Genomic DNA, 14,219 nt, shown 5'->3' on the forward strand with positions numbered 1-14,219 from the left:
ATTTTGGCATAAATAACCTTCCGTATAAAACACCCATCCATTTAAAAAAAATGCAGGTCTCCATTGTAGAACCTTAGTGAACTGGGTCCTATCCCTGCAGCTTTGGGTGTACACTATACACAAATTCATGTGTTCCTGTCCATCACATGGCACATTTAGGCACACACACATATATAATCACAGAGCTTAAGATTAAGTCAGTGACTGGGCCCGAATTTAATCTTTTATCACTAGACCGCAGTGATGGGCATCCATAAAACACCTTCCTAAAAATGAAAGTAATGTAGTTAGCCTGAAAACTGGCCATATCACCTCAAACCTCAAATTGAAAAAAAGGGGTTAAAACATAAAAAAAAAACACCAGCAATGTTTGGTTCCTGAGAGCCTGGCTAGCTCAGTTCCAGCTATTAAACTAAAACACTCGCATTGTACACTCTGGTAGTGTCAGTAGTTTGTAAATCTCTATGAACAGGCAGAATACTGTTGGAAACAAAAAAGACAAGTATGGACATGGATGAGCAGATTAGATTGTGATAATAAGGGAAAAGGCTAATAAGGAATATGAAGAACAGCGTCCCTCTCTCTCTTTTTTTTTTTTTTAAGCCAGACAGGGCATGAACATGATAGAATTTCTTGATGTCTTGATCAGGCGCCATAAAACAAAGTACTGTGCCACTCTGGATAAAGATGGAACCTAACATCAAGACGTGAGTGAAACGCTAATGCTCACACAAGTCTGATCACTGCAATGCCACTACAATTCTCACTAGCAATTATCTGCAATTATGTGTCTAATTGCTTCCAGAAGCAATGTGCATTTGATTGAAACTCACTAATTTCTGTGCGAATTAAAACTGCAAAACAAAATAATATACATCAGATAAATCTTTCAAATTGACTATAGTTGAAAACTATGATAAATGAGCATGACTTAGTAAAGTCAGCAGAAGGGAAGCAGCGAGAAGCCAGTGAGCGGACACTGGGAGGGTGCAGCTCCACAAATGGAGGCACAGGCCATGCACAGCTCCATCAGAATGCAAACTGCGGAATCAAAAGCAGCAGTTATGGACACACAAGTACAGATCAGTACTATTTCAGCAGCTTGGAAGGCTGAGAAAAGGAAAGCTGTCTTAGTGAAGAAACATTGCTCTACAAACTCAGCTCAACATCTCTCATAACAAGCGAAATAAATTTACCTCATAAAGGGTAGTTCTTTGCCCTGCATGCTCCATAGACATAAATATGTTTTGTTTTCCTGCAAAGGATGCATTTAGTCCTTATTTAGTAACAAAGTTTCCCTGTTTTAAATGATGGACAAGGAGACGGCAGAAATAAAAAGGAAATAGGGCAGGGACAAAAGTCATCAACATCCTAAAACAGGATTCCTCAAGTTCGGTCCTGGAGGGCCACTGTGGCAGATGTTTGTTGCTCCAACCCAATTTCCTAATAAGAAGCCAATCATAGCTGATAAGAGAACTTGTTATTTACTTCTACAGCTTTTATTCTGCCACACCTGATCACTGTTAGATTGTAGATTTTTTTTCCTGAGGATATCAACCATGTGGCCCAGAGTAGATTAGTAAATCGTAGTTCTCTTTTTCTCTGCCGTTTCTTTTCCAAATATTTCATTCAAATGAATACTTCATGGTGAACATGCACATGAAAATGAGTACAAGTTAGGTGGTGAACTGCTGGCTTCTTTGACACTTTCATCTCATTTTTAATTGCAATCTGCTTAAGAAAACAAGAACCAAATAAAAATGGAGAATGCAGCTGCTTAAGACAAGAGAAATCCATTAAGGAAATCTTAAAAGACAAGTTAACTAAATTAAAACACAAAAATGTTGCTTAATTAATAACTGGCTTCTTGTTAAGCAATTTGGTTGGAACAAAAATATGTAGCAACTGTGGTCCTCTGGACAAAAATGAGAAGTACTGATGATAGATGCAAGTGAGCATTACATATATGTGTGTTGCATATGAAACAGCATTTATCAGGACCTCCAGCATGAGTGTGAAGTAGAGCCTAGGTGAAAGCATGTAAAACTTATCAAAACACTAACAGACAGGGATGGCTATCTGGCTATATACCCAAAGAGAGGATGAAGTTAGGTTGGATTTCCACAGCTGTCATTTACTATAAGGTATGTGCAGTCCCTCTAACAGAGCACAGTCCTAAAACTCAAAGACCAACTCCAGCATGGAGGTATACCAGGAGCTTATAGAGAAAGTTCTAGTCTCATGTCCCTCAATTGTGGTTCTGGCAGGCTACAGGGGTTTTTAATTACCCAGTTTCCTTATTAGAAGCCAATTATTGCTGCTTAAATGATTACTGATGAAACAACATTTTTGTGCTTTAATTCAGTTCACTTGTTTGCTAATATTTCCAACCCTTAATTTCATCTTTTAGGCTTAAATAAATGCATGTCCTGATTTATTTGCCTATTGTTTTCTTAACAAGCTGTTAATTATCTATGAGATGAAAAAGAGAAAGAGACTAGCAGTGCACCATCTAACCTGGTCCCATTTACACCTGTGAGTGTTCATCATTAAGGATCTGTTGCAAAAATATTTGGAAAGAAATGGAAGAATTACTAATCTTCTTTGGGCCACAAATAATTCAGATAGCATCCTCAGAAGGGAAATATTTACAATATGAAAGTGACTTGACATGGTAGGATGAAAAACTAATAAGCCATATTATTAAAAACTAACAAGTTATTTTTACCAGCAAGAATTGGCTTCTAATTAAAAAAAACTGAGTAGAACCCTTGTACTAGGCCAAACATAAGGCTGCTCCTGACTCCAGAGGTAATGCCATGCATTTAGCAAAGTGGCTACAGGAATCTCATGGACAGGTACATTTCACTCTGGAGTGACAACTCTCAACTGCAAGGAGTAAGACCGACCAAGGTGTACAGAGAGATAAATGGGTACTCACAGGGCACACTGTAAGTTGTGGGGATGTGGAAGGAAAGCAGGGGGTCCTACAGAAAACTCAGAGACATTGGGAGAAAGTGTACACTATACATACAGTATAGCAATCAGGCTGAAAGTCAACCTAGCAACTCTGGTAAGTGCTGCACCTACATTGCATGGTGAGCAGCCAAACCTCTTAAGTAAAAAAAAAAAAAAACAAAAAAAAACAAAACTGATGCATTCTAACTCTTTCAGGGCAAATGTCAACTTTTGGTCAGGGGTAGAGGATGGTAGTCAGCTTTAAACTGCGACAAAACTCAGTGTTACATTTCAGTTCAACTCTCTTTGTTAGAAGAAAAATGAGGTTTTATTGATCTGACCTCAGTTCCCTGCACTTGCATGATTAGCATAGAGCAAACAACTTCTAAAATGGCATCAACATCTTCCTAGAGACCAAAGCAAATATGCAAAGCAAAATACTCTGTGGACGACATTTTGCATATTATTACTGAATTGGACTCTGACTTGTCGGATTCTGATTTTGATGCAAGTAATTTGGAGGTGGAGATTGAAAATGAAAGCGTGGTAACAGCATCCGCTGATTGCCCCCCAGCTAATCATGGTGCTGTGCATGTTTGTGTAGCTGATGCGCCTACAGCAACGTTCACCTGGGCCACCACTTACGATGACAATAGGTACAAACCAGATTGCATCGCACTGCAAGTGACACCGCCTCCCTACTGCTATGAGAAGATAGCCAGGCAGCTGGTCCACCACACATTCTTGCTGGTCACCGAGCCACTCGTATGTAGCCATTGCTGCAAGCGATGCCCAACAGGCACAGACAGGAGCCACAGACATTTTATGTTGATTTAAGTGTGAAACTACTGCTTTGTGTGCTTTTCAGGAAACAGTTTTTTTTTTTAGAAAAAGTATTCAGCCCTCAAAGAGCTAATGGGGTTGTATCTGTAATGACAAACAGTATAACAGTTAATGTCAAACCTATAATCGTACTAAATGCAAGTGTTGAATGGCTGCTTTATGCATGACTCCATTCTAGTCTCATTTTAATGCAAAGGCCATAGATCCCGTTCAAACTGTTCAAAGGTCCCTTCCAAATCTGGTCCAAATGCAATTCAAATTTTATAGTCTTTCTCTGACCAACTGCAAAATAAACTGGGGCATTTAGTTCATGAAAATATAATGGTCACTTGTACTAATTTTTTTCAGTTACAGTTCAAACACTGTCACTCAACAACAATGGACTGGACACAAGGTACAAATCTGACACATCTGGCCAGTCTATTCTGTAACTTGACTTATAAGTTGAACATTAACTTGTGTTGACTTCCAAACCAACATGTAAGCCTAAAAACATAGCAACAAATCTCTAACTTCCATTTAAACTGTGCCATATATTACACAGTGGAGCACCCACCAGTGGTGATACCTGGTAAAGATTTCAGCTTTGAGCTTCAAAACCAGTTAAACTACTGCACTATTAGAAAAGAGATCACATTACTTGTAAAAAGAAGACAGAAATTCTTTGGGGCCCTGGGCAGTTTCATGCTTTTTGCGTCTCATCACTTTACACATCAACTCTGCCATTGTAGCAATTGAAGCTCATGAAAAGTAAAATCAGGCCATTCCATTCAACACCATGTACAATAATCACTTTAAGAATTGCCTTTCCCCGACTCTTGCCTAAGGTTTTGTTTTCAATCTTCTTATCTTTTTATTTGCTTGATTTGAAAGAGTTAAGTGTGTACTGGAGCAAGGAGGGGATTAGATTACAGAAACTAAAAGCAAGAGTCTCCAAGGAAGCACATGAGCAGATCTTTCACTAAGTGCTAGCATTGCTAATATTTATTAACTAAATGCTGTTATCACCTCGTGAGTAGCCTTTACTAAGAAACAGGTTCTGCCTTAGAATTATGAGTGAGCCACATATCTTGCAAAAATGCATATTTGAGGAAGACTAACATCCCAGAGCTGCTGATTTAAGTCTGCTGACCCAGACAGGTGCCATCATACAGGCCCACAGGGCTTTTATTTATTAACCTGTGACTCACTTCCTTTGGCGTGTTTAAGTGGCAGTTAGGCAAAGGCCCACCTTGTTTTACAATACAGGCTGTTTAGAAGGCAAATGCGACTTAAATGAGAGTTGTGATGTAAAGGCAAACAATGAATCCCATTTTTAAAATTTAGTGGCAGCAATCATCTGACATGTTTTACATCCTTATTTTATAGTTTTGAGATCTGCTGGTTTTTAGCAATGGGAAAGAGAATATAAAGTATCCTCTGGTGCCTTTTGATTATCAAAAGTGATTTAGCTGCCATTGTTCATCACACCACTGCCCCAAAGTGACACCACTACTACCATGGACTCTATGCTCTGCGTGGTATTAATGATTTTACCATTTCCTATGCCTTTCCAATTGTATTGTGCTGTGGTCAGTTTCGATCTATTGGAGCTGAAGGCATGATTGGCCAGAGTGGAGTAACTGAGGGCCTATGGCACTCATTCTTTACATTTTGCTATTGAAAGTTAACCTGGTGCCTGCTGGTGAGCTGTGCCTAGCTTGGAGGAAATGAAATCTATAGTTTTGCATCTAGTGAGAAAAGAGAGCCTTTCCTTAGTAAAGCTACACACAGCTACAGTCCGTGTGCTTGCTTACAAGACAACATACCTAAGTACCACTGCTAAGTGTCAAGTTTTTACTTCACTTCAGCTGTGTTTTATCTGTGTGCAGCTCTCCTTGTACTCCTCTGCGCTCTTGTGTCACCCCAAGTTACTCATGTCAGCCATTTTTCAGAAGTAAAGGCTTAAGGTGTGGTTCCGCTTCCACATGTCCAGCTTTGGGCCTATATCACATCTGTCTGTTTAGACAGTTGCATGACAAGTTAATAAGCAGCCGGTTTCGTCTGTCTTCAGGGGGGAGAGAGGGAGCAAGAGAGAGGAGTTTGACATAGATCTCTGCCTCTTTCTTGTTACTTCAGCCTAGCCAACCAGTTACAGCTTGAGTGCCCCAAGTCTCTAGTGTTTCACTGTGCCTTCGGGTAAAACATGAGTTAATAGAACATCACCTAACCACTAAAGCATGTCACTCTGGAGCCGGTTACTAAAACAGATCATAAACACAGGTGATGTCAGGGATTGCTTTGGCAAGTTGCTAAAATGCAAACAGGACAGATGTCATAAGGGTTGACTGAAATCTGACTAACTTTATTTATTTTTTATTAATATTTGACTGATGAAGTTGGAATGGCAATCATTAACCCCAATGTGCTCTGTCAGCTGTTTAAAAATATAGTGTTATATTCCACTGTCAAATAACTTGGGTGGCAAGAGTGTTTCTTAGGATAACTATGAGGTCAAATATGTTGGTCACAGTGTTTAAGAGCATTGAAAAAGATTAACATCCTGTGTACAAGTCACAGTGCCCGAGACTGAATTGTGGACACTAAAACAGAATGAGCAACACTGCAGTTTCAAATATGCTCCAGGATAAACACAAAATGTGTTGTCTTCACTCAATGGCAGCTATTCAAATATCAAGAACTCTACTGAATGTCCAGGGATGCAGCACATCCTGTTTATAGATCACTCGCCATGTTACCTGTCAAAAACAGGCAATATAAACAAATGTAAAAATATTTGATATCCCTACATGTACCTTCACTTTCTTTCCTCGGTATTTGCATGTGTCTGGACCTCTCTTGATTGGAGTTACCCCATGTCGACTATTTTTTGAGACACCTTGCTTGCCTCCTGTCCACATTTATACTAACTGTCTTTGAGAAAAATCTGTGTGCTTCCCTCAACTTTATTCCTTCTCGTGTGTCACTCTCTCACACTTCCTCTTTCAACCATGCCAAAAAAGGCAAATTAATCAATAACACCAAAGGTAAACTGACCAATCAGACTGATCAGAGAGACTCGACATACACAGATCTTAGCGTTTTATTTATATATAAACAGTGCATGTTTGTATTGCTGCATATTTTGTCATTTTACTCTAAAGAAGCTAATCAATCTGGTCTAACATTGCTTAAGTAATCAGCTGAAGTGCAACTCAGATTTATTCTTTAATTGTGTGTTATTTTACAATTGGTATAGTGATGAACTAGGTGACAATTTTGGAGATCTGCATATAATACTGCTTTTAAATGTTTAAGACGGTTTTTCGGTTTACTTTTTTGTGATGTTGCACTTTAACACTTTGTTTACTTCTGGCCAGAGTTATTAAAAAAAACCTCTCGATTCACTGTACTGGTACAAAAATCAAAGATAATTTAAAAAAAAAAAAATATATATATATATATAAAAGAGCAAAGGAAATGTATTACCAAATTATTACTATAACATGTAATTTTTGGCAAAGTCGATTAATGTTATTCATTTTATTTTACAAAAAATATCAAAGGTTGAGAGTTGTGTCACAATTCCCTGAAATTAGATAAAAATGTTTATCCTCCAATTTATCCTCAGGCATCCAACACATGAAAGGGAATTCTAATGAAATTTTCCCACTGTGAATTTTCAAGGTTGTATTCATAAAATGTTAAACCACTATTATGGAGAGTTTTTTTTGGAAAAAGTTGCTGGGTTTTCCCCTCTTAACTCTTCAAAATTAGACACCAGACAGACAATATTAACAGCCAAAGGTAAAGTATTAGAGGACAACTAAGACCACAAAGGGAAATGTTTTGTGTTTACCAGGTGAATGTTCATAGTGAGATGCATAAACAAAAAAAAAAAGTTGCTGAAACATCCCTTGAGACTGAGCGATGAGTGGTATGCCACTGAAATGCACCAGAGTACAATTCACCATCAAGAACAAATGCTGCTAGCTTTGGAAGGGTGTTTTAATAATGCCTTTGGGACATCAAATTTTAAAATCCTTTCATTGCTTTTGAATGCATTAAACTCTACCACTGTAAACAGTCCAACTGCTTACGAGACATATACAATTTATAATATATAATAATATGGAGATGAGATCATGGCACGAGGATCAAATAAACCAGCTATAAAGATGAGATCCCATTGAGATAGCAAACAATATAAAAATTTTAATGGGTACACTCTAAATTTATGAAAGTACAAAACAAGAATATCTTTACATCATACCTGAAAGAACTGGCTAAAAGAAGCCAATCTTACCTGTCCCACTGAGAAATTCTTTCTTTACTTTGTCATCAGGTGAGTGGGGGTGCCTATATAACACTTTGTAGATTCTTAACTTGTATACTGGCTGCTGATGTGACACATTCATTAACAATATTTGGCCGCTGCTGGAGAAGACCATCAACTTAAATGTATGTAACACATTAATTTACCACCACGTTTACCATTTACCTTCAACAGAAAACTACATTTTTTATTTCAAAATGGCAGTCTAGTTCAGTGGAAGTTTACAAACAAAAAACCATTCTGTCCATGAGGGAAGTAGCCGGGATTTCATTTCAGTTAGGATAGGAAAATGTACATGAATCATAATTTCATCAAAGATCATTCAATTGGAACTGTACTAAACCATATTTCAAATCCAGGAATTGTTTGATTTTTAACCTTTTGCTGTTTTAGAAAATTTTGCCTTTGCCTTGCATTTTATTTTTTGTCCAAGCTTTTGTCTTTCACACATGGTAAAGTATTACTTAATTGTTTTACTAACTGAGCACCTCCATTTCTTATACTGGTCTTAACCCTACTGTTGCTCACAAGGCACTCCTGAATCCAATTATTAAATTCATGTTACATTGATAGCACTGCTTCAGACTGAGTGTATGCTCTCCAACCAAGGACCTGCTCAGCAGATAACTGGGCTGGTGAGCATGTGCATGGCTAGGAGCATAACGATAAGGAGGGAATCAATCCAAGAGGTGCATCCACCCATTATAGGGTAGACATCGCAATTACCCTGTTAAACAGAAACACATAAAAAACTTACAGGAATATGGGGGAGAACTTGTAAAGCACATATAGACAGTATACATGCCAGGAATTAAATCTTTGGTGCTTGCAGTTGTGAGGCAACAGCACCAAAACCCAACACCACTGTGCAAACATTCATTCTTGCTATTTTAAGCAAATGTAACTTGTGCTATTATTTGTCAAATGCGACAATTTTGCCCAACACAGTTTGTCAATTTAGATTAAGGATCTCATGAATTCAGAGCATTCTAGTCCAGTGCTTCTTTTGACAATTTTGCAACACCTTTTTATAGGTTAAAAAAAAACTTAAAAAAATAAAAAAGGTTAAAAATAATGATGCCACATTTGCTTGGGCTAATGACATCCTTCTCTAAAATGTTATTTACCAAAACAAAGAAGTCCTCAGCAGATGATAAATGCATATAATCACTGGCATATTTACTGCTTGAGTTTGCCTCTTCTACTACATTCAGAGTTTGAAAAAGGTTGTAACAATTGGTAAAATCCATAATCAGATTCTGGAATGCCTGGCAGTTATTTCCATGGAAGTTATTAAAAAAAAAAAGTTCACCATTTGCAGAATAAATACAACGTTATCTAGATATACTTTACTCAGTGCTTGTCATACTGGTAAAACATTTCCCAGTGTATGTGTGTGTAACAGAAGCACGGCTCTGTTTCTCACTCATTTTTTTATCTTCAGTGCATTAGTGAAACTGAAGTCCAACTACCACGAAGCAAAACAACTTAACACTGAAAAAACAAAGCCAGTCAACAGCACCCTCTAGGGCTTGATTTTTGCAGCACTTCTAACTAATATGTTGAGGTGCGGCGAATCACTCAGTCCCTTCCTTGCACAACAGATGAAGAGTCATTCTAATTTATTCATGTTACAACAGTGACTAGTTAGTTTTTCCTTAAAAAATAATAACAATTCTCAACTTGTATTCACCCTAAAATATTTGTTCATGGCCTGCAAATATCTTCTGAAACATGTGACTCATCATGAAGCACAAACATTGTACTTAAACTATAAATGAAGATGCAGTTTGGTTGACAGCAAAGGAAGGAAATAAGGAGGACTGCCTTAAGAGCAAATAAATTAATAAAAACACTAAAATAGTGTTGCAGTGGTAATTTACATTGAATACAGGGCTTATTTTACCCTGCATTGTTAAACAGTAAAGGAGAGAACAAATATCTGAACACAAGACAAATCCATTCACAGAGGTGCAGTTTCATATGCAAAACCAGTGTAACGTTCACTTGTGGTTCCACATAAGTGCCCAGCACCACACTCTCAACAGACCATTTTACCCTAGTACTTATCTTAGGGGTTGGGACATATTCTTCCATTGGTTCACCTCAGTCTATCATCTCTTCTCGAAAACATCTGGATTGCAGATGTATGTCAAGCAGCCTTTAGATGTGGCATTACCAAGTGACAAGCTGACAGAAATATAGATTATGCTAATAAACTGATAATTACTGCACCCCATACCCATTACACAGAAAGAGTGTGTTCTGAAAATGGATGGACAGCTGTGGGGGAGCATTTACAAAAAATGAAACACCATATAAGCAATAACTACAGCAAGAGAAGTCAGTTCTTCACATAGTTTAGTGTGGGGAGAGGTGCCAAAGTCCACATTGGTAGTTACTCTTATCAGTAGCTGAAGCTCAAGAGGTTAGACAAGTAAAAACTACTTGCTGGCTAGGTTAGTTTCTGGTATCTGCTAACCACAAATGGCATAAATGTGAAAATTCAACTCCGTTTGGAGATTATATATATATATATATATATATATACACACACACACACACACACACATACATATACATCCATCCATCCATCCATTGTCTCCCGCTTATCCGAGGTCGGGTCGCGGGGGCAGCAGCTTGATCAGAGATGCCCAGACTTCCCTCTCCCTGGCCACTTCTTCTAGCTCTTCCGGGAGAATCCCAAGGCGTTCCCAGGCCAGTCGAGAGACATAGTCCCTCCAACGTGTCCTGGGTCTTTCCCGGGGCCTCCTCCCGGTTAGATGTGCCCGGAACACCTCACCAGGGAGGCGTCTAGGAGGCATCCTGATCAGATGCCCGAGCCACCTCATCTGACTCCTCTCGATGCGGAGGAGCAGCGGCTCTACTCTGAGCCCCTCCCGGATGACTGAACTTCTCACCCTATCTTTAAGGGAAAGCCCAGACACCCTGCGGAGGAAACTCATTTCAGCCGCTTGTATTCGCAATCTCGTTCTTTCAGTCACTACCCATAGTTCATGACCATAGGTGAGGGTAGGAACATAGATCGACTGGTAAATTGAGAGCTTCGCCTTGCGGCTCAGCTCCTTTTTCACCACGACAGACCGATGCAGAGCCCGCATTACTGCGGATGCCGCACCGATTCGCCTGTCGATCTCACGCTCCATTCTTCCCTCACTCGTGAACAAGACCCCGAGATACTTGAACTCCTCCACTTGGGGCAGGATCTCGCTACCAACCCTGAGAGGGCACTCCACCCTTTTCCGGCTGAGGACCATGGTCTCAGATTTGGAGGTGCTGATTCTCATCCCAGCCGCTTCACACTCGGCTGCGAACCGATCCAGAGATACATACATACATATACATATACACATTATATATACTTTATTAATCCCCAAGGGGAAATTCACATACTCCAGCAGCAGCATACTGATAAAAACTGATAAAATATATACATATACATATATACATATACATATACATATACATTATATATATACATATACATATACATTATATATATATATATATATATATATATATATATATATATATATATACACACACATACATACATACATACATATACATATATAAAGCGCTATATAAATGTAATGAATTATTATTATTATTATTATATGCATATTGTGGCACACGGCTGGGGTTGGTACCCAGCCGGGACACCCAGGAGGACCGGAGGAGGGCTTGCGCCTCCTCCAGACCATGAGGGGTCGACCACCCTGGTTGCTTTGGGGGCCACGAGTGCAGAGCTTTGAAGCTCAACCCCGTAGGGGCCCGTGGTCACCGCTAGGGGGCGCCCGGATGCCTTGGCAGCCCTGGACCTCAGCACTTCCGCCACACCAGGGGGGGAAAGAGGAGCAGGGACACCTGGAGTGCTTTCGGGGATACAGCCGGCCAGCTGGGGTGTGTCGGTGGAAGATTGCCGGAGCACACCTGGAGCACATCCGGGGGGATAATAAAAGGGGGCCGCCTCCTTCTTTGGGGACCTGCCCTTGTGGGACGGGTCGCTTCATGGGACGTTACTTCGCTGGCGATGGGGCGCTGCCACAGCTGGCAGAGGCTACGGAGGCGCGACTGGCTCAAACCAAAGGGGCACGAAAACCTCGGAGGGGTGCCGAAGAGGCAAGTCCCAGGGTGCCGGATTGGACCCTGGACGAGTAGTAGGACCCACTTCGGGGATGAGCTGCCCTCGCGGGACATTTTGCTCCGACCAACGTTCCTTCATTGAGGGCTGGAGTCGGGTGAGGAGAAGGACAGAGCTTGGTGGAGAGGAGTGGAGGCGGCCTGAAGAGAAGAAAGGTAGAGAGTGTGAGAGGCCTGGACTTTGGGAAGTCGTAGGGGTTTGTTGTGTGTGCACTTATTGACATTTGTAAATAGAACTGTAAATAAACGTGTGGTGGTGAATTTACCATGTCTACCTGTCTGTGTCCGGGGCCCGTTCCACAATATATACATATTTATATTATATATAAAATATATATATATATAATATATATAAAATATAATATATATATATATATATATAAATATATCTATATATATATATATAAATATATCTATATATATATATATATATAAATATATCTATATATATTTATATATATATATATATATATATATATATATATTTATATATATATATATATATATATATATATATATATATATTTATTATATATATATATATATATATATATATATTTATATATATATATATATATATATATATATATATATATATATATATATTAATATATATATATATATATATTATACTAGCCAACCCACGGCATACCATACGCCACATAATCAGGCCGCTTTTTTAATGATTTTTAAGCACAGGGAAAAAATTAACATTTGAAAAATCCGGAGGAGAGGGGAAGGACGCCCATTACGCCCCATCCATCATGCTAGTCTGCTGATTTCTCGTTCAGTTACCTGTGAGTAGTGATGGGCAGGGTGAAGCCTCGCGAAGCATCAACACGTTTGAAGCAATTGTGTCGGAAATCGTATCAAAGCTTCGAAGCATTTCACACTCACCTCTCTCGTGACACCTCCTGGCCATTTCATTAACGTTACAGAAACTTATGATACACTTCAATGACGTCTGTTAAAAGTCGTATTGCTTTTATTTTTTCGTAGCTACAGACTGACAACGAAGAGAAGGGTTCGTCAGCAGCTTGTAGTGTGTGATGTCTAAAAAATATAAATATAACTAACGCCGACAGGCAGAATGCACTATACGATAGCAAGAGTTAAACAAAATAAGACGCCTCACCTCGTGCATTCCCGGCTCTTTCAATTAGTATTTACTTTTGCACTGTATCATTATAATCGCTCCTGTTATTAGTATTATAATTAACCCTGAACTTTTCTTGAGATCACATTTAATAGCCTTAAATGTTTTCTTTGCTCTGTCTTAATTAAAACGGAGTAGACAGAAAATAAAGGTTTATCCCTGTACTTTGCCATGATATAGGTAAGCACATTTGAGAAAGAAAATGTGAAATCCTTAAATCACAGATGTCATTATTCGATCAAGTATTAAAATCTGCAGTGCTTCGAAAGCTTGACACAGTGTCGAAACATGAGTATCGAGCGGCCCATCACTACCTGTGAGTCACGTAGAGTTTTCATTGTTGTTTGCGATTCTGGACGCTTTTCGCGTACTGAGTTGTTCCAGAGTCACAGTTGAGAAACAGTTTTTTAATGTCTTTTAAGCACAGGGGAAAAAATGAACATGTGGCCCGGTGCATTCTTTAACTGCCTTGTGGCGCTGTAGTAGTACGGATGCTTTGCAGTAAGGAGACAGTGGAAGATTGTGGGTTCGCTTCGCGGTTCCTCCCTGTGTGGATAGCAAATTATCCGCGACAAACTGTTTTACACGCTGCAAACCAATCCGCACCGCTTTTTCAATGTTTTTTTAGCAGAGGGAAAAAAACGAACATTTGCAAAATCCGTAACGCTGCTTTCAGTAAGTACAATGCACACGCGTTTAATTTGTCAGCCACTTTTTGCCAGCTGTCTTTTCTGGTTTGGGTCGCTTTTGCAGTGTTACCTCTTGTGTATTTTATATCTTGAA

Source organism: Erpetoichthys calabaricus, chromosome 14, assembly GCF_900747795.2.
Source record: "Erpetoichthys calabaricus chromosome 14, fErpCal1.3, whole genome shotgun sequence".
NCBI classification, from domain to species: Eukaryota; Metazoa; Chordata; class Cladistia; order Polypteriformes; family Polypteridae; genus Erpetoichthys; species Erpetoichthys calabaricus.